The sequence below is a fragment of the Leptonychotes weddellii genome, chromosome 4, assembly GCF_054177405.1.
Source record: "Leptonychotes weddellii isolate Sample4059 chromosome 4, ASM5417740v2, whole genome shotgun sequence".
NCBI lineage: Eukaryota > Metazoa > Chordata > Mammalia > Carnivora > Phocidae > Leptonychotes > Leptonychotes weddellii.
Window position 1 is genome coordinate 59,697,903 of NC_138372.1, and position 25,511 is coordinate 59,723,413.

The following is a 25,511-nucleotide window of genomic DNA, read 5'->3' on the forward strand; positions in this document are numbered from 1 at the left end:
CGGTAGTCTGCTTGAGATTCTTCTTTTCCCTCCCCTGTCCCCCTTCTCTAAAATAAATAAATCTAAAAAAAAAAGAAAGAAACAAGAAAATAGAGGTGGTAACAGAATGCAGAGTCATTAGATAAAGGCTGTTTTTTATTGTATCCTCAGTAATTCACATGGTGTCTGGTACATAGTAGGTAAGAATTAGTCTTGGAGTACATAAGTATATTTGTGAAGAATATTGAGGAGAGCAGTTGGTTTTATATTTTATTCCTAAATGCAACAAATTCAGTGCCTTCCTTTCTCTAAAAGCAACCACGTTGAGAAATGGATGGCTTGTCTGATCGGCTGCCTGGCTTTGTTGTGCCCTATGGTGAGGTCTCATAAAAAAGGGAAGGAACTCTGTTTCTCTTTCCACTCATGTCTATGAGAAGAACTTGAAAAATCTAAGTCCTTGGTCTCTTAGGACTTTATAAAGAATTTAAGTGGCTTAACAGATGTGAAAAGCTCTGGAAAATTTTAAACACTGAAGTCAAATGGTGTGTCTTGACTTTCTGAACACCTTTCTCAAGCTGTAGCTGCCTTACATATGATGAAGGCCTCCCCTAGAAAGCAGGTAAAATCCGGGCCCAAAGCATTTTCTCATCTCACTTCTTATAGAGCTTGTTTGTTTCCCTAAAGTTTGTTTGTTTCCCTCCTTTAAAGGCTCCAAGAAGGGTGTGTGTTTTTAAGTTTATCTTTAAAATGTCTAATAGTCCTTGTTAGCCCACTTGAAGTTTGAGAAGGATATAGAAAAGTGTGACTGGCTATGCTTGATCCTGTTTTTGCTTATATAATTCATAAGGGCCATCCTATTGCAGTTTGGCATAGTTTTGTATTGTCAGTCAACACTTATGTAATACTTTATAATGGAGAGTGCTTTCCAGCCATTTATTACAGAAGCCTCTGTTATCAGTGACAAATAGTTCTAGGAGGCTGTTCATCACACAGATCTATCTGCTTTATGGTTTCAGTTAAAACATTAGAGTTTGCCAACACTCTCTAAGAGGCCTATTTAGTATATAACTTTTTTTTTTTTTTTTTGGATAGTCATGGAGTTTTCAAAACTCTGGGTAGAAAATTGATTCTTTTGGTGTGCATTTTTGTATTGGGCAGAGAAATGGTGTGGAGGTATTACTGGAGGATTTGATCAGCTCTAGAAAGGAAAATTATGGAACCTCTTTTTAAGTCAACTATCTGGTAATATACGGAAGTATCTAGAATTGTTTAGGTGATTGTTTCCCAAGAATAGCATGGCATTTAAGCTTTGGAGTCAGATAAGCCTGGGTTCAAATCGTTTTCCAATTACTTATTAGATAACTAAGTGAGAAGGAACCAGTCAAATTGCTGACATTGGATTTCTCACTGTGACCTTGGGCAATTATTCTACTTAATGGCCCTGAACCTGATTTTCTTCTGCAGTAAAAGAGGGAGGATGCTGGTTTTTTTGAAGAGTGATCCTCATTGTAAAACCTGGAACAGTACCTGCCTATAGTATACCTTTGCCTAATGGTTCTTCTTTCCTCTCTTCTTATTCTTCTCTTATTATCTGCCATCTCACAAAGAAATAGCAATAACAAAGAGGTTAAGTCATAAAGGAAGTCAAACGTTAAAAAAAAAAGAAAAAGAAAACGTAATCTTCTGGTTGGAAACCGTCCCAGACAGCCAGTTTTCTGCTGGAAGTGCATTTCTTCTTTTCTCCTTGAAAATCAGTATGGGAGAATTTTTTTCTATTATAAACCCCATCCTGGTAGGAAGTGTAGAGTATTCAACATTCACAGAGGACTTTCTAAATGCTTGGTATGCAGAGAACACGGTTGGGGGCTCTTAGGAATGGAATTTGAAGGACTCTGGAAAGGGACAGGTCACACAAAGGAATTTCCATGCACTCTGCACTCAACGGATGCGTAAACTGACCCAGGACTCCTCTGTGTCAAGACTTAGGAGGAGCTCTCCCTAGGGCTAATCGGGTACTCCATTGGAAGTAGGGGTGCCAAAGCTGCATCCTGGGGTGTCATGTGCTCCATTCCTTATTAAACCCCACTTCTCCCCTCACTGACCCAAACTGCAGGGGCTTGGGCCATTTCTATCATAAGACACAAGGGAAAGCAGAATTGGCTGTCTCTTTTGAGACAATGACTCAGACCTCAGGAATGTATTTGTATTTTTAATAAATACATCAAGTACCTATTCTATAGTAGTCCTCTTCTGGGTCCCGGATAAATAGAACTAAAGGCGACCCGGGCCCTGCCTTCAAGGTGCTTCCAACATGGGGGACACAGACATGTGTTTGTATTGGGGCATAGGAGAAGACAAGGTCAGAACATGGAGAACTCTGTGGGCCTCACTAAAGGAACATGGCTTGCTTTTTGTCAGGGTAGGGTTTTGAGAAGAGCAATGGTTTGCTTGGTTTTCCGTTTCATTGCAGTGGTCCAGGAGAGAGAAAATCAGTCTCCTGGCCGCCTGCAGGGCAGTGCAAGGGCACAGCAGGCCTCAGCTTCCTATCCTCCTGCTTTTCTCATTTGTAAAGTGGGGGTTTTAACATCTACTGACAGAGATGTTGTGGAGATGAAACGAGAGTGTGAAGTGGCAGCTTGCCACCAGGGTGACAGACGACTGCCTCAGTTTCCCCATTGGGATCAGTCTCTGGAGCTGAGCAAAAGGGAGAAGCACAGTTTGAAGGAAGTAAACACTCACTTTTCTACCCTCTATACCTCCCTTTGTGTCTAAGGAAACAGCCACTGTTGTGGGGAAACCCTATCAATGAGAAGTTCCCTCCTCTCTCAGGCCCCTTGATCTGCTGGCCTCAACAGCCAGTCTTTTCTAAAAAATGACAATCTATAATAAAATCAATTAAAAAAATTCTAGTCACTCAGTGAATGAATGCATGAATGAACAAATGAACCAACAAGTGGCCTTTTAGTCTGAGCTCTGTTTTTGTTATGACTTAGGACACCCTCCCTGAGTCTATTTCCCAACCTCTAACTGGGCATTAGACCATGTATGGTCTGACAGGTTTGTTTCAAGAATTTAGTAAGATCATGCATGTGTGAGCACCTCCAACATTCTAATGCGCAATAGAAATGTCTTTGTTGTCATATATCATACCCTCAAAAGGTCCCCAGCATAAGAGGCCTTTGGCCGAATGTTGAAAGGATAAAAGGTGTCTATTTGATTTATTTATTGTCCCATATCTTATATAAAAAATTTGCATGCCAACAGGTACCCGAGGGCGGTGGGTCTCCATATGGTAGGTTGTGTTACTCGATCTGATGATCTGTCTTCTTTTGGCATGTGTTTGACGTTCATTCGTTTTCACTAGTTTGGATCCTGACACTGCTCCTGTTGGAGGTGGCACCTTCCCCTGCGTCCCCATGATCGAGCTGAGATTTCAGACTGTGCCTTTTGGATGCAGGCCCCATTTCCTTGTCTCCCATTCAGTAGCCCCTCTGTACCAGGAATCACCAACTCACTTGTTTAAGGGAACAACATACTTGTGTGAGTACAACAAAGGCCAGCTAGGACAATACAGCAGGGCTGGAGCCCCTTAGATGGGGTGACAAGCTTGACTCCAGTCCTCCCGGCCTGCTGGAGGAAGTAGTGGGACTCCTGGATTTCTGGTGCCACATGAATCACCCACTAATTTGACTGTCATTTGTTTTTATCAAGTTCCTCTTTTAAAGTGCAGGTATCCTTGAAGGGTAAATCCTGATGGTCATTCACACCCTGATGAAAATAAATTTTGTTATATAATTTAAAAACAAGAAGTTAAATGGGTGGTGACCTGAAAATAATTTCCATACTGACTAATGTTGTGGTGTTCCTAATTTCCTTCACTTAAATGTTGCCAATAAGGAATTTTATTGGAGGCCAGTACATGAAGCAACTTATGATTAACTGAAAATAATGCCTCTTAAGAAACTTTTTGGAGGGGCGCCTGGGTGGCTCAGTTGGTTAAGCGACTGCCTTCGGCTCAGGTCATGATCCTGGAGTCCCGGGATCGAGTCCCACATCGGGCTCCCTGCTTAGCAGGGAGTCTGCTTCTCCCTCTGACCCTCCTTTCTCTCATGCTCTCTGTCTCTCATTCTCTCTCTCTCAAATAAATAAAATCTTAAAAAAAAAAAAAAAAAGAAACTTTTTGGAAAGCCTGGATTAAAAAAATTTAAAAGTAACATGGCAAGGTATATTAGTAATTAACTGAATTTAAGCAAAGTGTTTACTATGATAAATGGCTGGTTGACAGGCAATTACATGAAAAGTGTACCATTTGAGTGGCATTGCTAATGATACGATTTGTGATAATGGCTGGCCCATTGGATTATATCGTTATGGATTACATCATTCCATTACACTTTTAGGGTAACTATGAGGACAAATTTTCTTTTTTAAGAATTGTTGTGGATTAATTGGGGACTTCCAAATCTTAAGGAGAGTTGTAATGCATGAAAATATGAGGTTTTAGCTTTGCAATAGAATTTAAGGTAATTTCGCTATAATATTTGCTACCTCATGGCTCACCAGAGTGAATTTGTCCGATCTGGTTAGCTGGGTTTGCTGGGCTAGCTGGGTTTGCACCTTCATCTCTTTATGGGTTCTCTTTACATAAGTTGTTTACAAAGTTTGTGTTCAATATATTTGGTACTCAATCAAAGGAAATGACTTTTCAAATAAGAAAAAGACTTTTCTTTGGTCTTGTGTATGAGAAACTGTTTTCCCTTTCTAGAATTAACAAAAAACTCACTATGAAAACAAATGGACCAACAAGGGGACACTTTACCAGGTCAGGAAGGAGGAACTGAATGTAGATTTAAAATCTATTAATGGGGTTGACAGAAATGAATTCTGACAGCTCCATGGACTAATGAGATTGATGAGGGTGGAGTGTGAAGACATAGGATTGAGAAGGGGAGAGAGGGACTTGGAGAGAATTTGGGATAGGCTAGTCAAGACTGGAGACTTAGGTCACCTCTTGCAATTTATCATAATTACTTGTGTAATAAATGGTTATGAATTGTTTATGACATGCATGGTGTAAGAAATATCGTATTTCTCTCAGTTAAAATCCCTAGCTTCCAGTTTCTTTTCCAAGGTTGGCAAGAAGTACAACTTTATTTTTTGAGATTCCTTCTTCCTCCTTTGGGTTGAGACAGGTCCCTGGGGCTTATGGAGTCTAGGACAAATGGAGGAGAGGTCAGGGGTTGGTTATGGCGACTGCTGAGAGGCTCCTGTTCCAGGCTCTGTGTGGTCCTTTCAAAGACAGGGATGCTGCTGGGTTACCCATTCACTTCATGCCAAGCTCAGTTTTTGAAGCCAACGTGCTTAGTGCTGACACCTTAGGCATCCTTGTATCCACTCCCATTGAGGTGTCCTGCCACAGCCAGGGTGTTGGGTATGGACTGGCTCTAATAACCTCTTTTTTTCCCTTCCTTATTCCCTCCACAGCCATCCGCCCCTTTTTTTTTATTCTTATGTTAATGCCCATACATTACATCATTAGTTTTAGATGTAGTGTTCCATGATTCATTGTTTGTGCATAACACCCAGTGCTCCATGCAGAACGTGCCCTCCTCAATACCCATCACCAGGCTAACCCATCCTCCCACCCCCCTCCCCTCTAGAACCCTCAGTTTGTTTTTCAGAGTCTATCGTCTCTCATGGTTCGTGCCATCCCCCTTTTTAAACTTAGAGTTTGGATCACTGCCCCTTCTCCAGGAAGCATCAGCCTCTGTCTATCACCCTCTCAGCTTACCTGGTTTGGTTTTCTTACTGGGCCTACATATTCAAATACACAACCATCAGTAAAGTTCCTTAGACAAGGAATTATAAACTCTGGAACCCGTAAGTCTGTTCCTATAAAAGGAAAATCTTTATTGAAAATAGAGCTACCCTACAACCCAGCAATTGCACTATTGGTTATTTACCCCAAAGATACAAATGTAGTGATCCAAAGGGGCACACGCACCGCAATGTTTATAGCAGCAATGTCCACAATAGCCAAACTATGGAAAGAGCCCAGATGTCAGATAAATGGATAAAGAAGATGTGGTATATATATACAGTGGAATACTATTCAACCATCAAAAAAAGAAATCTTGCCATTTGCAACGATGTGGATGGAACTAGAGGGTATTATGCTAAGTGAAACAAGTTAGTCAGAGAAATACAATTATCATATGATCTCACTCATATGTGGAATTTAAGAAACAAAACAGAGGATCATAGGGGAAGAGAGGAAAAAATAAAAAATGAAATCCGAGAGGGAGAAAAACCATAAGAGACTTAATCATAGGAAACAAACTGAGGGTTGCTGGAGGGGATAGGGGTGGAGGGATAGGGTAACTGGGTAATGGACATTAAGGAGGGCATGTGATGTAATGAGCACTGGGTATTATATAAGACTGATGAATCACTGACCCTTACCTCTGAAACCAATAATACATTATATATTAATTAATTGAATTTAAATAAAAAAATAAAAGGAAAAGAAAAAAAGGAAAATCTTTAGTTTTGCCATCAAGTCCACAGAAGCAAGTACATATATATACATATATTTATATAAATAAAATATATATAGCAAGTATATATATATATACATGTATTTGTATATTTTTATATAAATAAAAAATTTAAAAATTAAGGCATCAATTTTTCACTAGCTCGCCTTGTTAGATTTGTTTAATTGGATGACCTTCCCATTACTTTTAATTCTGATAAAACAAGAACTGTGTCTGCATACATACCATTGTTTCCCTAGTACTGAGCATGTAGCAGGTACTCAATAAATATTTGTTTAAAGAGGGGCGCCTGGCTGCCGCAGTCAGTAGAGTGTACGACTCTTGATCTTGGGGTTCTGAGTTTGAGCCCCACAGTGGGTGTAGAGATTACTAAAAATAAAATAAAATAAAAATCTTTAAAAAATGTGTTTAAAGAAGAATAAGTAGGTAAGCTGAGGGGGGTCACAAGGTTGTAAAATAGAGAATGTTTTCAGAAAATGTTATGGAGATTTAAAGTTTTATTGACTCTTCTAGAACTTAAAATAATGAAGGGACATGGCCAGAATCAGAAAAGACCTCTGCTTCTTCAAGGACCCAGGAAGCTGAAATAAAGTGAGGTCTAGATATAGGACAGAAGAGTGACCTAGCTTTGAGGCTTAAGGAAGGTTGATGATGAGCAGGATTGAAGGGCAGGGAAAGGTTGAAAGATATGCATGCTTATTTCAAACATTTGCTGAGCTGAGTGAGTCATTTTCACCTATGTGTCTGTTATATAGCTCATCTCTATAGAAATTTTGTCTTCTATAGTTACTGACCATAGTAAAGTGGAATATACTCCTATATATAGAACTAAAGGCGAAATCAGTCCCTGAATCCTTTCTTGATTAACAATAACTTAATTGTGACTATAATCACAGAAAATTACCAGGTGAACTTCTATTTATCCTAAAGGAACTTGTTTTGTCAGTTGCTAAATTTACATTTTCTCTTTTGGGTACTTGAGGAACTAGCAAAAAGAAAGTGTGTGCTAATTATTCACATGTTCAAAAATATTTCATGACTATTTGTTATGTTCCAGGATGTAAAAGCTTATAAGATGTCATTGCTGCAATCTAGCGTGGGTGAGGGTGGGGAGGGTAGTGATGGTGTGTGTCATAAGAAGGAGAGGTTAAACAAGATGTAGAAAAAACTATAAAATAAGGTTCTATGATAGGACCACATAGGTGGATTCACAATTAGGTATTCAGAAGGAGAGATTATATTTAACAGAGCGATCATGGAAAATTTGACAAAAGAGGGGGCAAAGATTTGGATATTGAATGATTTAAATAGGTAAAAGTAACAGGGAAGAAGGCAGAAAGATATTTCAGATAGAAAAATGAAATGGTCTTTTCTCTTGAATAGCTTTGTTTTCCTGGTAATCAATTGAGTAAACATATTGATAGTGGTGTGTGGTTGCCCTACTGTGATTATTACCTTGTATTTATATACCGTGAATTTCAAAGCCTGGTTGGTGTAATTTCCCTACTATTATGAAGGCCTAGAAGTGGTTTGTGGTCTTTTGGGAGGGCAAGATTTCCCAGAAAAAATAGTGGTGAGATTCTTAGATTTGGAAAATATGAGGCATGCATTTTTTCTCTGGTTTTGAGTGATTCCTTCTAGTTAACTGACTGTTCTAGGAAGATGGCTGTTATCCATCCTGTGCTTTAGACCTTTCTTTTTGAACCTCATCCTGCAGAAGGTCATGTCTTAGGATTTATTACTTTTTCCAAGTCAAAGAAAACAAAATCTCACATTACATAATGCAAGAGAATTTTTTTAAAAGGATTATTTATTTTTTGAGAGAGAGAGAGCTTGAGCACAAGCTAGATGGGGAGAGACAGAGGGAGAAGCAGACTCCCTGCTGAGCTGGGAGCCTGACTGGCAGAGTGGGGTTCTATCCCAGGACTTCAAGATCATGACCTGAGCTGAAGGCAGATGCTTAGCCAGCTGAGCTACCCAGGCATCCTAAGAGCATGTTTTTATTTATTTTTTACCCCAAATTAAGTTGGGGGCAGGGTAAAGTTTCTTTTTTGAGATATATTCGGCTAGAAAATGGGAAGTGCTACAGATTTGAATACACAAATGTTTAAAATATCTTTATGTACTTAAAGAACATAGTAAAAATGTAAAATTAAATAAAAAGGGAAAACATATCAAAGATGATAATATTATTTTTAATATATATGGGGTAAATAGAAAATGATGATCAAAGTTCTGAGATCTAAATAGTGGATGGTTAAAGGGCACTAACGGGAAAAGCTCCTTAAAAGAAGAAACGTAAATGACCAAGGAATATGTGAAATAATCTTTGGTACAGTCAATAATCAAATAAATGAAAATTAAGATGAGAATGAGGTTTCATTTTCACCTATTTAATTAATAAAGATTTAGGGCGCCTGGGTGGCTCAGTTGGTTAGGCGACTGCCTTCGGCTCAGGTCATGATCCTGGAGTCCCGGGATCGAGTCCCGCGTCGGGCTCCCTGCTCGGCAGGGAGTCTGCTTCTCCCTCTGACCTTCCTCCCTCTCATGCTCTCTGTCTCTCATTCTCTCTCTCTCAAATAAATAAATAAAATCTTTAAAAAAAATTAATAAAGATTTAAAAATTGATATTTTAATATCAAGGAGGGAGTGAAAGAAACAATTGCCTACACTTTTGAAAGACAATTGGGTAATATATATCATGTTTTTGACCCATTCCTTATTCCTGACCCACTCCTAGCTATATTTTCCCTTTTCTGGAAATGTATCCTAAGGAAATTATATTTAAAGAACAAAAAAAATAGAGAAATTATAACTCTTATGCATGCCCCCTGCAATGTTAACTTCGGATTCAGAAAAAATTGGGGCACCTGGCTGGCTCAGTTAATAGAGCATGAGACTTGATCTTAGGGTTGTAAGTTTAAGCCCCATATTGGGCACAGAGCCTACTTAAAAAAAAAAAAAACAGTGGATTCAGCTGGTGTTCTTCTTCCTTTCCTTTTGTTGCATAAAACTTGTATGCTGTTTGTCTGCTCTTATTTTCTCATATTTAACATGTCTCTTCCTGAATGTTGGGGACACTTCATGTAACCAACCAAAGTCCTCTTTCCCTGGCATTATGTTTATACTTTTTCTACTGATGGGTTGTTCTTTGTTCCGACAGCAACTCTTGGACTTCTCAGCTCTATTTGTTTATAAATTATCTTATTTGTTTCCCAAGTCAATTGCTTTCTGGGGCAAGCTGTGTTAGGATGTAATAAGTCTTAATATCATTTGCAAGTCTCTCTCACAATGTGGTTAGTCCATACATGCAAATAAATTTGGCTGAATTCAGCAAAAACATCAGGTTTCATTATTTTATGTAATGATGAATAACTCACTTGATGGCATTCTCAAATTTTTGTTTGTTGGATTTAGTCAGGTGTATATATGACCTATAAGAATTGTTAGCTTATATAAAAACTTTATTGAAGGTTTTAAAAAGTTTTAAAAATATTTACTACAAAGTAAATAAAATTTGCCTTGGCACTTTAATCTACTTAACATTGCTAATAAATTTTAGAACTTAATCTGTAATGAGCTTCCTAAAGCTGTCACTTTTGTTCCACACATAAAATGAGAAAGACCAGTGTCTGTTTTTTTCTTGTCTTTGAACTCATTTAGACACACTATCATGAAGAAGTATTAAAAAAACATAATAGTCTTGTATCGAGCAAACATCAGCTTGATTTATGTAAAATTATTATTAGGCCATTTTTGACTTATAAAAATGGCAACAGTATTACTGATAATTATTTTCATAAACTCGCTGGTTTTCTCCCTCTAAATTTAATGTTTTCCTTACAAATCAAAAATTAAAGCACCATGCTCATTCACTTCTAGAAGTCCATCGGGTCAATAGTGGGCTTCTGCCATTGTCTGGTTAACTGAGTTGTCACATTTTTGTACCTTGTATTGCACATACCGGTAAATCATATATATGGTTTCTGGACGGTGACTATTTTACTTTTCAGAAGTGGACCCACCTGCAAATTCAGGTCAAAATGAAATGCATCAGTAATAATTTGGACACCTTTGTTTTGGTAAGGTCAATAGTACTCACATTTCCTGGGTCTATTTCCGTGGGCAAGTCTTGTAAATGCTCTTGTGTTCAGTCCAGTTCACAAGATTTATTGAACTCCTACTGTAATGCCAGAGAATGAGCCAGGTGTTGGGAATCCAAAGATGACTAGGATATAAATATGTGATAATAGTATCACATATTGCAGCATTAAGGGTTAAATAAGGTTGAAGTGCATTTGTAAAAAACCTCCACAGTCATTCCAATAGCAATGAATTAATTCAACAAATATTTATAAAACACTGCCATAAGCCAGGCACTGCATTAAGCACTGTGTATCTAGTGAGATACAGCAGTGAACAAGGCACACATTCTTCCTGGCCTCTTGGAGCAAAGCACTAAGTGACATGTATTTAGCAATCAATATATAGCTGTTTGTAATTGTCTTCAATGTGTTTTGCTCACTGCTGTGGGTGTGAGCTCTCTGAAACAGAAATCTGATTATGTTGCTCTCCTTGCTTAATAACCTTGTGTGGTGTTCTTGTTGCTAATGAAAAAAGGCCGAATTCCTTAGTATGGCTTTGTATTCTGATCCTAGATGAATTTTCCAGTCTCTACTCTTTCTTATGTGTTCTAGGCTGTGGGCAAACATGAGTCCTTACTGATCCCCAAACATATCATATGCTTTCATGCCTCTCTATGCCTTTGCGCACATGTTCCCTTTCACCTGGAAAGTCCTACCCACCTCCGATACCTGCACACATATGTCCTCCTCACTTGTCCTTTGGGCAAGCTCCTATTCACTTATATGTCACCTGTTCAATGACCTCCCAAAGACCATTCATTGTGTTTCTGTACCTCTTTGTCTAGTCATCCACTACATAATTTATTCCTGGTATTTTTATGTGAGTTTCCTGGGCTAGAACTCTTTCTGAGAACTCTAAACAGGATGCATCTTAAGCTTAAACCATCTTCCTTGCTGAAACATTCTCCATTCTACTACCTAGGAGATTAAGTTTGTTTTTTAAAACAAGAACAAAACGGTGTTCCATCTTTACAAGAAATTCTATGAATAAGTTCTCATTAGAAACTTAGAATTACCTTGTGGAGCATTTAGGGTAAGTAGAATTGTGTCCAATTTACAAACAAGTAATCTGAAGCTCAGATCTGTGACGTGATTGTTTCAAAATAATCAAGAAAGTGCCAGGACTATGATTGTTTCACACTGTCATCTCTGTCCACTGACATCCATTTTCCTATCTGTCTATACCAAGAAGTTCATAGAATTCTCTTTCCACAAAATTGCTGTCGTAGCAGAAGTGGGAGCCAAGCCATGACTTTTACACAAGATTGAATAAATAGAGACTGAATAGAATAGGATTCCTCTCTGTAGTCCTTGTTTCCAAGTTAACCAAGAGCATGAGCGGCATGGTGATGATTTGTGTTCTGATTCCATCGGGTGGTCTTGCTGGTCTGTCTTTGGCTATAGCCTGTGGGTCCTGAGCACTCCTCCATGTGAACTAGGACTTCCACTACCACTGCTGCCCATTTCTCTTGCCTCAGGGCAACGATCTCTCAGCGCCTTCACTTCAGCCACTCCTCTTGGACAGGTGTTGGTGGCCCAGTTCTTAGAACTGGGCCCCGTTCTTAGAATGGGGAGTATTTATCCAGAGAATGAGATTTTGTGTCTATAAAAGGTAACCTGAGGACATTGGGTGGGCCTCACCCTGCAGAACTCAAAGTCAGCACTTTCTAGCAGTGATCAACTTAGGGCTGCATCTGAGTCTTTTGATATCCTCTTACTTTAAGATGAGTTTCCTATATTTTGGTGGGTATTTCCTACTCAGGTTGGGCAACTGTTACGCTTAGTGTATGAATCTTGAACTTGTACCACAATCCTCTTCATTATTTTTCCAAGGGGCTTAAAGGGTCTGATACATGTAGATATTTCATTTAATTTTATTTCAACCAACACTTACTGAGCACTATTATGTCTCAGGCACTATGCTAATTATAGAGGGTTTTCTTTTCTTGAGATGGCAGGGTTATCCCAATTAGCCCTCTGTTATAGAAGAGGGAACCTGTGAGAGTCCAATAATTTGTCCAAGGTAACAAAGTCAGGAAGTGGCAGAGCTGGGGTTGAAATTTAGGCCTGTCTGACCCTGTGGCCTCATGCTGCTTCCCAGGATGATCAGCTCCATGATCTATAGCCACTTTAGATTTCTGAGGATTTAGCAAGCATGAATGACAGCACCCTAAAGCTAGCATTTTAGAGTTTACTGGGGGACTACTCCGGCTATGGCTGCAAGTGCCGGTAGAATCTATAAGATTTGGAGGACACTGTCAATGGCAATAAAAGGCAGCTCCCTGTGCATACATAAGTTTTGCTCCCCTCTTTAACTACAAATGTAGGGGAAAGACTGTTTCTTATAACTTAACTTTCTAAGTGACTTAGACATCCTTGAGCGCTTCTTATTTTCTCTACTCTCATGAGCCCTCTAAGGACTAACATGTTAAAAATTACGATTATTCTTTCCAGATGTTGGAGTTTTGATTGCAAGTAGAATAGGAGTAGCTAAGTGGTGGTGGAGCTGGCGTTGCCTATGGAAAATGTTCAGACAACACACGAAGACCTGCCAAGTCTCTTGCAATGTTTTATTTGTATTGATGTGTATTTGGCTCAATCGGCTCTGCTTGAGGTTGTGGGGCTGATTTGAATGACCAGGCAAAAGAACTCTGGGGGTCTCCCTCCCCATTCCTGTGATTCCTGAGTTTTGAGGAGATTAAAGGTACCAATTCTGCATTTAGGTAAGAGAGTGAACAAAATATGTACTGTTGATGAGTATGTTAAATCTCTTAAGAAATTGTTTAATTTGGAAAGTAAATGAGATAACAGATTGGAGGGAAATGCAGAGTGTTTAAATGAATACTTGCCTCTAAAATTACCACTATGTAATTTAAGAAAATCATGAATTCACTATGAAATCATATTAATTCATCAAATTTCATCTTCTGTCTTAAAAAAAAAAAGTATAGGTCTTACTCATTTTTGTACTTCACGGAGATTCCTTGCCTTCCTTAAGAGTATGCTTCTATTTATTTCAGGGGTAACTACTCAGCCTGCCTTTCCATCTCTCTTGGATTTCCTAATGAGAACCAAATTTTGATCCATTAAGTCCCCCTGCAGAGTTACTTTGTGGGTTTAGAAGCTGCCATATATCAGTAAGGCTGGTAGGAATTTTGACTGTGACCTTTTTTCCATTTTCAAGTAAAAGATATTTCTTATACATTCCATTTGTTGCAGAAATGTGTTTGTTACCCAATTTTGGTCTAATTTCTAAATTTGTCTTAGTCTTTTCAACCATGAGAGAGGAGGGCAGATATCACAAGGGAATGTGGACGTGTTCAGTTCAGAGATAAACCTCTACCTGAGAATCTTGCATTTGTCTTTTGGTTTCTGTTATATGAGAGACAGAAAGGAGCTATATGTTATCAGTACCAACTTTAAGTTGTCCAGGTGATGTTTTTGTCACTCTAAAATCACCTTCAACTTTTCTGATATTGGGAAATTATTCTGTGTAACAAAATCAAAATGCAGAAAATTTTCTTTGTGTATAGTTTTGTTGAAATAGTGGTTAGCAAATCCCAGACATCTTTTTGGAGTCTCTAGGAATTCTGGACTCAAGAAGAAAGAACAGTTTGGAAAACGATTTTACAAATTCAATTGTATTAACAAAAGTCTTCCAATACAGGCAGCATGACAAATGGAAAAACTCTGGAGTCAGACAAGTCTGGGTTTGAATCCTGGTTCTGCCCCTTACTAACCAGGTAAACTCGGCCAGATTATTTCACTTGAGGAGCTTGTTTCCTCCTCTGTAAAATGATAAAGTGAATATATACCTTTCAGAATTATTATGAGAAATCAACATATATAAATTTAGACAAGAGACGGCCTCTCAATAATTGGAAAATATTAAAAAATATAATATGAAAATTGTTATTGCATAAGTTAAATTTGCATTAGGAAGCATGCTAGCCACATAAGGCCAAAGATTAATGCTATGCAGCCTAAAATGTGGATATGGATCTTTCTCCCTATTACCGTAGTTGTAAATCATAATACTAATCACTGTCATTTATTGTGTTCTTACTCTGTACTAGGTGTTGTATAAATATTATGTCATTTAATCTTCAAAACTATTCTATGGGGGTAGTATATGTGATTCCAAACAACAAGCTTAGCTGAAATTAATGTTTAAAAAGTAATTTGTCATTGTACAGACATAGCCATTGGATTTTTATAAAAATAAGTTAGGCTAAATCAGCTTTCCTCACACACCTTTCAAATTAGTCTAGTTATCTAGTCAAGTAGGAAAAGCTCCAAGAAAAAGAGGTTTTTTTTTTTTTTTAAAGATTTTATTTATTTATTTGACAGAGAGAGAGCACAAGCAGGGGGAAGCTGCAGAGGGAGAGGGAGAAGCAGGCTCCCCACTAAGCAGGGAGCCCGATGTGGGACTCGATCCCAGGACCCTGGGATCATGACCTGAGCCGAAGGCAGCCGCTTAACTGACTGAGCCACCCAGGTGCCCCAAGAGTTGTTTTTTTAAAAAGATATATTTATATATTTATTTATTTGAGAGTGAGCATGAGTGGTGGGGGCTAGAGGGGTAGAGAAGCAGACTCCCCACTGAGCAGTGAGCCAGATGAGGGTCTCAAACCCAGGACCCTGAGATCATGACCTGAGTTGAAGGCTGAAGGCAGACTCAACCAGCTGAGCTACCCAGGTGCCTCTCCAGGAAAAAGAGTTGTAAATATAATCTGATTGTTTTATTTATTCATTTTTCAAACAGGCATGTGTTTGAAAAGATAAATCCTAGGACCAACCTATCACATTTTCTAGGACTGTGAACAATATGAATCGAAAGGTATTAGTGAGTTCCTTGAAACCAGAAGCTGTTTCAAACTGCCCATTACCAAGCACAGTTGCTTGAAATAGGTACTTAATACCTACCTAGCAGGTACTTAACATAGTAGGTACTTAATGGTGCTTATTGAATGAAGTTTTGTTGAATAAATAAATTAGTTTTTAATATGGAAAAATATGCCTTTTTGAAGGTCTTTAAGATAATTTTTTCTCATTGATAATTTTAAGGCTTTTTTTTTTTTTAAATGATTTTATTTATTTATTTGAGAGAGAGAGAGAGTGAGCGAATGGGGAAGGAGGGTGGAAGGGAGAAAGGGCAGAGGGAGAGGGAGAAGCAGACTCCCAGCTGAGCAGGGAGCTCCACTGTTGGGCTCGATCCCAGGACCCTGAGATCATGACCTGAGCCAAAGGCAGACACCTAACCAACTGAGTCACCCAGGTGCCCCAATAATTTTAAAGCTTTCAAAAATGTTTTAAGTAGTTAAATTTAAAGCTATTCTGAGTTTTTCCAAATGAACATTGGATTTTGTCATTTTTTTAAATTTTGAAAATATTTTTTAAAAGTGAGAAAATGCATATATAAAAAAATCTCATATTTAAATTATGTATGTAAGTACATGAAATGCTGTATTTATAAAACTAGCTATATCATGAGTAGCCAAAGAAAGAGAAATGATAAAATTTGAAACATTCTGGTGAGCTTAAATTTTGAATATAATCTAGTTTTTATGATTTCTATTAATGCTCTCTGGACTATAGGCAGAGTAAAATAAAAAGAATAATAAAAATAGCTAGAATATTACAGTGCATATAATGTTGTAAGCCCTGCAAAGTGTTTTATATGCATTATATTTCTTAATCCTCACAACAACCCTGTTAGACAAGTATTGCTATCTTTCCTATTTTACAAATGGGAAAACTGAGGCATGGAGGTCCAATGACTTGCCCAAGGTCACATAGTCAGTAAGCGGCAGAAACAGGTTTGGAGCACAGCTTTCTTTGAGTCCACATCCTGCAATCCTACTTGTCCGTTCTGTCCAGAGCTTAGCCTGAGCTTGGTGGGTACAATTCCTATAGGTACTGGTCCCCACTGTGTGTAGAGATGGGGTCATTAATCAATATATTGAGCCCAACTAGCAAATACAGTTGCCCTTTGAACAACACAGGGGCTAGGGGTATTGACCCCCATGTACTTGAAAATCCACTCATAATTTTGACTCCCCCCCGCCAGTCTTAACTATTAATAGCTTACTGTTGACTGGAGGCCTTACAGATAACATTCAATTAACATGTATTTTGTATGTTATGTGTATTTTATACTGTATTCCTACAATAAAGTAAGCTAGAGAAAAGAAAATGTTAAGAAAATTATAAGAAAAAGAAAATACACTTACAATACTCTACTGTATTTATATATAAAAAAAATCCGGGCGCCTGGGTGGCTCAATTGGTTAAGCATCTGCCTTTTGGCTCAGGTCATGATCTCAGAGTCCTGGGATTGAGCCCAGCCATGGGGCTCCCTGCTTAGCAGGTAGTCTGCTTCTCCCTCTCTCTCTGCAACTCCCCCATCTCCCTGCCAACCCCCCCTCTCCCTGCCACCCCCAGCCCCTGCTTGTGCTCTCTCTTTCTCTCAAAAAAAAAAAAAAAAAAATCCATGGAGAAGTAGATCCATGCTGTTCAAACCCGTGCTGTTCTAGGGTTAAATGTAACTTGTTCTCCCTAAAGGGTCCAAAATTATGTGCTCTGGCAAAGGGAATATCCACATACCTTTTCAAGAGAATCAGATGAGGGAACTCCAGATTAAAAGAAAATGGATGTGTGCCAAAAACAAAAGCTCTGTTTTGAAACTGAAATTTCAGCATTTTTTTTTGAGCTATTACAGAGTCAAGCTGAGTACTGAGGAGCCTCACAAACTGTGGGGTTAGTTTGCTGATTTAGCATTATTGCTCAGTCCAGGCGTTCTCAAGAAGCACAACGGTTTAGATATTTCACCCTGCGCTAACAGACCAAACCATGGTGCTGCCGTAGTTTGCAATCTGTAATGGCCCCTGAAAACCAGGGCGGCATCATTTTTCTAGGTTAATCAATGCAAAATTCCAATTCCATTTGCCTTATTCCAAATGGATCTTGTGTGAGAGCAAGGAAATTTGAATACAAAGATGATTTTTTTATGCAACATTAGGTTGGATTTTTCATTATATCAAAGCAAACATTAAAATTAAAATAGTAATATAAATATTTAATATTACTATTAATATTATAATATTAATATTATATTATATTAATAATATAAATAATATAAATTATATATAAAATAAATTATATATTATATATAAATAATATAATATAAATGAATAATAGTAATATAAATATTCCCCCCCACTGCATTTATAATGTCTTTTTTTATACTACATTAACCTCTATACTATAACATATTTCAAATAAAAAGCAATAATGGGGTGGCGAGGAGAGGAAATTCTACTTCTTGGCAAAGTGAGATTGATTTTGAAAAATGCAAGTAAGTTAGATATCTGCTCATACACATTTAAGTATACTTTTCTCTAAATACATTCAATTAACTAAACCCAATTGCCGTATCTTGTGTCTTTGTACCTTTATTTTTATAATGATGTGAATGGAGTTAATTATCTTATGTTTCCTGTAGTAGTACTTGAGAAAGCCAGACCCAAGTAGAATTGCCAAAAAAAGATATAGTCTTTTAGTAACTATGCTGTCAAAATGGCACCCGTGTTTATTTGGCTACTGTTCCTCAGAAAGAACTAAATGGATTTACAAACTTTTCAAAACAACAACAACCACACACACACACACACACACACACACACACACACACACACACACACTCATCCTCAGGCTTAGCAAAAGCAAGAGACTCCAGCCTAATAGGTAATTGTTTTGGAAATTTATGTTTCTAAAAAGGGGAGGGAGCAAAATGCAAACACCATTTCAACCATAGCTAATTGAAAACAGTTGGTGAATGAGCCAGTTTTGGCAAAAAAAAAGTGAGTTGCAACACTTGAAATAACTGGTGTAGAACTCAGAAAGAAGTCCAAGGAAGTAAGTATTTCTTTGTGGGCAATTTACTTTAGCCAGACAACTCTATGAAGACTGGTAGTATCCAGAAAGTTATTTTCGTTGAGATAAGCAGATAACCAGCCTTTTAAGGCAGTGGTGTTCTCTGAAAAACAAAAAACAAATAAAGAAAACCCTTTGGCAATCAAAAGATATTGACTCTCTGAGCAATATTTTTTCCCAAGGAGTGGCCTACCCAACTAGGTACAACTATTTAATATTTTATTAATTCAATTCATTTCACTGAAATGTGATAATACTCAGCGCAGGCAAGGGGGAAGGGATGAGGCTCATGGGAGGGCAAATTTTTAAAACCTTTCTGAGGGCAATTTGTTAATACTCTCAAAAGCCTTAATGCATGTACACACTTCGGCTCAGCGATTTCACCTTTAGGGAAATTATTCAAAGGAAATAATCATCCATCCAGATAAAAATTGTCAACTATATGTCAACTAACAAGGAAACAGTTTTTTTTTAAAAAAAGGAATTCTTAATCTCAGGAAACAAACTGAGGGTTGCTGGAGTGGTGGGGGGTAGGAGGGATGGGGTGCCTGGGTGATAGACACTGGGGGGTTATGTGCTATGGTGAGCGCTGTGAATTGTGTAAGACTGTTGAATCATAGACCTGTACCTCTGAAACAAATAACACATTATATGTTAAGAAAAAAAAAAGAAGATAGCAGGAAGGGAAAAATGAAGGGGGGAAATCAGAGTGGGAGACGAACCATGAGAGACTATGGACTCTGAGAAAGAGGCTGAGGGTTCTAGAGGGGAGAGGGGTGGGGGGATGGGTTAGCCTGGTGATGGGTATTAAAGAGGGCACGTACTGAATGGAGCACTGGGTGTTATATGCAAACAATGAATCATGGAACACTACATCAAAAACTAATGATGTAATGTATTGTGATTAACATAACATAAAAAAAAAAAGTCTCTTAAAAAAAAAGAAAATACAATAGGTTCTTTACCAGTAATATAAATTTTCTTTGATTCTACCAAAAATAAAATGAAATAAAATCTGAGGGGCTTTATTCCCACCTTTCTAGTGACTTCCACCAAGGCTACGTAACAGAATTTTTTTTAAACCATGAAAAAGCCACAGGGCTGATCCTGCTTTGACTTGACCTGTTTTGCAGCATGACTTGAATATAAATTGAGTCCCTACTAAGTGCCAGTGTGGGACCTGGGCCTAGCCCTGAAATGGCTGAAAAATCCAGACACAACTATGTGTTGCCTGATTACGCTGATACGAAGTGTCTGGAAATGGCAAATCTATAGAGACAAAAAGCAGATTCAAGGTTGCCCGAGGCTGCCGGGTGGGAATTGATACTGTTTTTAAACAGGCATGGGAGATCTTTTGTGGTGATAAAAATGTTTCAAAACTGGATTGTGATGAGGGGAGTGCACCTCTGTCAATTTACTAAAAGTCCCTGAATTATACAATTAAAACAGATAAATTTGATGCTATGAAAAAAAAAAGGTATATCTATTCAGGAGAATTCTATGCAGCCAAGTTCTGAGAAATATTTCTTGACATAGAAATAATCATAGTATTTTAATATTTTACTAAGGGAAGAAAAAAACAGACCAAAAAGAGTATATAGACTAGGTATCATTTAAATAAAAATACAATGGCGAAAGATTCATGCAATCTGAAGTGAAACTTGATGAAATGCAAACCACAGTAGGGAACAACATAGTTAATTTTGAAAATGACTGAGATTGCCTTTACCTGTGATGTATTATAAACTCCCTGCTGGAGTTGGGAACTGGGACTGGAACAGTAGAACCTTCTGATTGACTCAAAGATATGAATTTATCTGCATGGTTACTAGCTATAGGTTCATATTTGGAGTGGCCCAAACCGCGGTAATGTTTGACAATGTATCGGATCATGGATTAGATTAATTTAGAAAAATTTTATATATGAAAATTCTCAAATGATTAATCACCAGAGACATTAAGGCCCCCCCCTTTATTTTGATAGGAAGAGAGATGACGGGGAGGGGCAGAGGGAGAGGGAGAGGAAGAGAGAAAATCTAAAAGCAGACTCCACGCTGGGCTCCACTGATGTGGGGTGCGAGCTCACGACCCTGAGATCATGACCTGGGCCGAAATCAAGAGTCAGAGCCTTAACCGACTGAGCCCCCGAGATGTCCCCCAAGATTTTTTTTTATGTGGTGGGATTTTGTATTCTATAAATAATTTCACCAATGCTGTCCTTTATATACCTCCTTAGGCCGTGTATTTACTGCCGCTGGCTGTCAACTTGTCTGCCCCTTTGGTTTAGGGGAACTGCCACTTCTTTAAATGGCACATTCTTGAAACTACATATATCGCAAACTGTCTGGTGTTGAAAGAAACTTATGGTGGATTTGAAAAATTAGCTTGGATATGAAATCATGATTACATGAAGGGTTTCCCATGCCAGTAAGTGAACAAAGATGTGAGCTGCCTTGGTGGATTTCAGCACTCAAAGCTGTCATGGAAACTTACTGTGCTTGTCTGAGAGACGGAGTCACTTTTCTTTTCCACTTGAAAAGCAATGGTGGGGTCAGACAGCCAGAAATGGAATGGCCGTGCAATGAAGCATGAAGCATGTTTTGTTTTACCAGTCTTCACGTTGATCTTGTCAGTAGCATGCAGCAACTACTGACTTGTTCTGAGAGCCCTGCTTCTACCTTTTCCTGATGTGTTCAAAGTTATTGTACTTCAGTCATTTTTGCCAGTGTGTTTATTTATAAGATGTTGTTTTACTTCGAAGCAATGTCAAATTTACAGAAAAATGCAGGAAGAGTACAAAGAAATTTTTTCCCCCTGAATTATTAGAGAACGATTGTCCCATCATCTTTGGGTAAACTTTAGTGTATTTCCTGCCACTGCGGACATTCCCCTAATGGACCACGATAAAACCACCCAAATTAGGAAATTAACACTGATGCATTACTGCCATCTCTCCTCAAACACCTTGCAAGTTTTATGAATTATCTTGAAAATGCCTGTTGTAGTGAAAGGGTCCAGGTCAAAATCTCACATTACCCTCAGCTGTCGTGAGTGCTTCTTTAGTCTTCTTCAGCCTTTTCTCACTTTCCCCTGGATGTTCATGACCTTTGAAGATTATGGAAAAGTTATTTTGTGGAATGTTCTCTTGTTTTCTACTGATTGGATTCAGTTTGTGTCTTTGGCAGGAATATCACAGAAGTGATGCTGGGTTCTTGTCATTGTTTCCCATCACAATTTCTCTTTGTCCCATTATTGATGATGAGATCATCAATCATTTAGTGATCTTTGATCGTTTGATTAAGGGGGTTTCTGCCAGCTTATCTTTGTAATTACTCTTTGTAATTAATGAATATTTTGTAGAGAAGTACTTTGAGAATGGCTATACTCCCTATTTCTTATCAAATTTCCTTCATTCCTACATTCTTTTTTTCCCATTTTCCTTCCTATCCATCTCAGTATGGACTTATGAATTCCTGTTTTATTCGAAGAGCTATAATATCTTTCTTTCATTATTTATTTTGAAGCTTAAATTATCCCTCCATTTCTTTGGGGGAATCTTTTTCAAGCTGGCACCTCCGTCCTTTTGACACATCCCATCATACTTTGAACACATCCGTACTTTCTGGCAAGAAGAGGTTCCACGTTCATCTTGTATTTTCCCTGTTTCAGCCCTAGAGTCATCCATTTTTCCAAGAACCTCTGATCCCTTTTATTACAGAATGGTATTTAGCAATCAAAATCTTGGTGCTAGGTAAGCTCATTACTGCTATTGCAGTGGTGCTATTCCCAGGCAATATAATATCTACCTAGCATCGATCGATCAATCTATCTTATTAAACATATATATTGATATTAGAACTTTATAATTTACAGAAAACCTAAAATAGTTCTCCAAATAGTCTTAGCTTGTTTTACTAAATGAGTATTTTAACTTTCTAATTTAATCAAAACCAACTAGTTCCTCAATTCTCCATATATAATATTATGTATTCCTTAGCTTTGTCCATTCAAGATGCCTGGGGGATATATATACATATATATATATCTCCCCAGCCTTGAACATATATATTCATCTGTATTTTTATGTTGACATTATGAGTTTACAGACATATCTCCAGTTCTTTTTTTTTTTAAAGATTTTATTTATTTATTTGAGAGAGAGAGAATGAGAGAGAGCACATGAGAGGGGGAAGGTCAGAGGGAGAAGCAGACTCCCTGCCGAGCAGGGAGCCCGATGCGGGACTCGATCCAGGGACTCCAGGATCATGACCTGAGCCAAAGGCAGTCGTTTAACCAACTGAGCCACCCAGGCGCCCCAAGAGATATCTCCAATTCTAATCTAATGCCACAGGATGCATTCTAGTTTTTTCTTTTTTCATATTTGTAACTCCCTTCACCAACTGTGAGAAATCTAGCTCCCAATACCTTCAATATATTTACTTATTTGCTCAATTCTCCTGTATATAACCAGTGTCTACTGCCAAGGCCCCTTGTTCTACCTGCCTTGTTTAGGCTCAAAACAAGACACCTTACCCTGCTCGAGGCTTGACACCCCATGCTGTATTGCACCCACATGTGGAGACCCTCCTTACTCCATTTATCTCTGACACCTGTACCTGGCCATCCCTTTACATGGATACCTTCTTTATCCTTCTCAGGCTTTGGGTGCAGTTAGGTGATGGCTCCAGGGCCATTGAGAATCTGCCATGTTGTCCATTTTCTCTCTTCATCTGCATTGAAGCAGAATATAAAATTATTCTGGTGACTTGTGTGGCACAAAATATCACAGACTCTCTGCCAGTTGTTGGCCATCAACTTCACATTGGCAAAACATCATTTGATTTCCAGGATCTCTCCAGGATCTTGCTATAGTCTGATGTTGGCACCTATTGTTACATCATTTGATTGGTATGCTTTAATCTTACTATAATGAATAGAATATAGTGCTGGTTTTATAGTTTCCTTAATATAAGTAACAGTAAACAAAGCCTGATTTTTGGAAAATTATAGCTCCTTTTCCTCCAGTCATTAAGAATGAAGACTTTGGGAACACCCGGGTGGCTCAGTTGGTTAAACATCTGCTTTTGGCTCAGGTCATGATTCCAGGATCCTGGGATAGAGTCCTGCATCAGGCTTCTTGCCAAGCAAGGAGCCTGCTTCTCCCTCTGTCTGCCACACTGCCTGCTTGTGCTCTCTCTCTCTCCCACAAATAAATAAAATCTTAAAAAAAAAAAATGAAGACTTTATAAATGAAAATATGAACTTCACCCAGAATTATAATATGAATTCCACTAGGCAAACTAGCCCACAAATTTGTGAAATGTTGTGGGGTCTTATAGTATGTTTGGAACCAAGAAGCATAGAAGAGGAGGGCCAGCATGAATTTGCCTTTAGGGGAAGGAAATAAAATCTAGTGGCAGGTTCTCAAGGTCCCTTTTCGTTTGCTGCATTCACTCAAGCAATCTTTATTTCTGATGATGTAATGTCACTTGGTATTTACATTATTTTTTTTTTATATGAGGCACTCATTGCTTTTCAACACCAATTCATATATTTCCACTCTATGCGTGGGTAGTTGAGCAATAAATAGCACTGCATATATTATGCAGATGGAGGGATTAGGATTTGCCTATGTGATGTGATGTAGAGAAATGAGCAATTAACTGCTCTTTAATCAAGTTAGAAAGTTAAAGTTCTCATTTAATAAAACAACCTAGGACTATCAATTTGGAGAACTATTTTAAATTTTCTGTAAATTATAAAGTTCTAATATGTTTATTGCTTTTGCTAGACAGCTGGACCCTGCTACGAAGCTGATGTAAATTTTATGGCTGAGCTTCATATTGGTAATAGACTGTTGGTCCATTTAATGTTAACTATGAAAACAAGTTACTCAGCTGCTTGAAGAAAATACTAGACTGCATGTTGAAAACAGGCACTTATTAAGTAATTACGTTCTAGAAAAATGAGAGATAAAGCCACCACTTTTTAAAAAATGAGATCATGTTTATATTTTGCTGTTTAGTTTAGCAAATTAATTTGTATCCTAGACATAGGGATGGGATATTAAAGAGTTGAAGTAAAATAGTAGAGGAATAGAAAGGGTTTTAGACTATTAAAGTGTTTAAAAATTATTAATATAGAGAAAAATAATTCATATTATATGTAATTACATTCTTAAGTGAATTGCAGAGATTTTATTATGTTGGTATTGGAAATACATATGTCAACATGTCTTGTCCCTGCCCTTGGTTCTTGAGTTCAGTCAAGAAAGAATTCAGAGCCAAACTCTTAAGCATGCAAGGGTTTAATAGCCGTTTAAGCAAAAGTGTACTCTCAAGTTGGGAGAGCAGGCAGGCCCAGAGGTGGCAGCTGTACTGGGGGTCAGGGTTGTGTTTTCTTTTTATGTTTGGATAGGGTATGAATCATAGCTAGGGCAGTGTCCTTCTAAGGTTGCAGCCAATCATCTAAGGGATTCCTCCTACTGGTGGGGAGAGGAAGTTTTTTGCCCTATATGGTCCTTCCAGGAACTGTCATGGCAGCCATTCTCTGCCCAGGGTTAGGAGGGGGAGTGGGGGGATTAAAAACCACAATGTAAATGTAAATGTATCATAATGAAGGTATAGGTTACTGTAGGGTGGTGGTCATAGGGAAGAATGCATGTGTATCCCCTGGGGTCTGTCGAGGCTGTTTGGAACTTGGTCTCTGACCTTTTTTTTTTTTCAATTTTTTTTTTATTCTTATGTTAATCCCCATACATTACATCATTAGTTCTAGATGAAGTGTTCCATGATTCATTGTTCGTGCACAACACCCAGTGCTCCATGCAGAACGTGCCCTCCTCAATACCCACCACCAGGCCAACCCATCCTCCCACCCCCCTCCCCTCTAGAAC

The 25,511-nt window shown here is 38.2% G+C and overlaps 2 protein-coding genes across 2 annotated transcripts in view; both read left to right on the forward strand.

Annotated features, from left to right (window-relative positions):
• GIPC2 (GIPC PDZ domain containing family member 2) overlaps positions 1–25,511 on the forward strand; it is a 305,601-nt gene that overhangs the window by 243,414 nt on the left and 36,676 nt on the right. The gene's annotated exons all lie outside the window — the stretch shown is intronic.
• The window catches only part of PTGFR (prostaglandin F receptor), a 108,380-nt gene continuing 96,259 nt past the window's right edge, over positions 13,391–25,511 (forward strand). The window contains exon 1 of the mRNA XM_081817035.1: positions 13,391–13,404. The gene's annotated coding sequence lies outside the window, so the exon portion shown is untranslated. The remainder of the gene's footprint in view (positions 13,405–25,511) is intronic.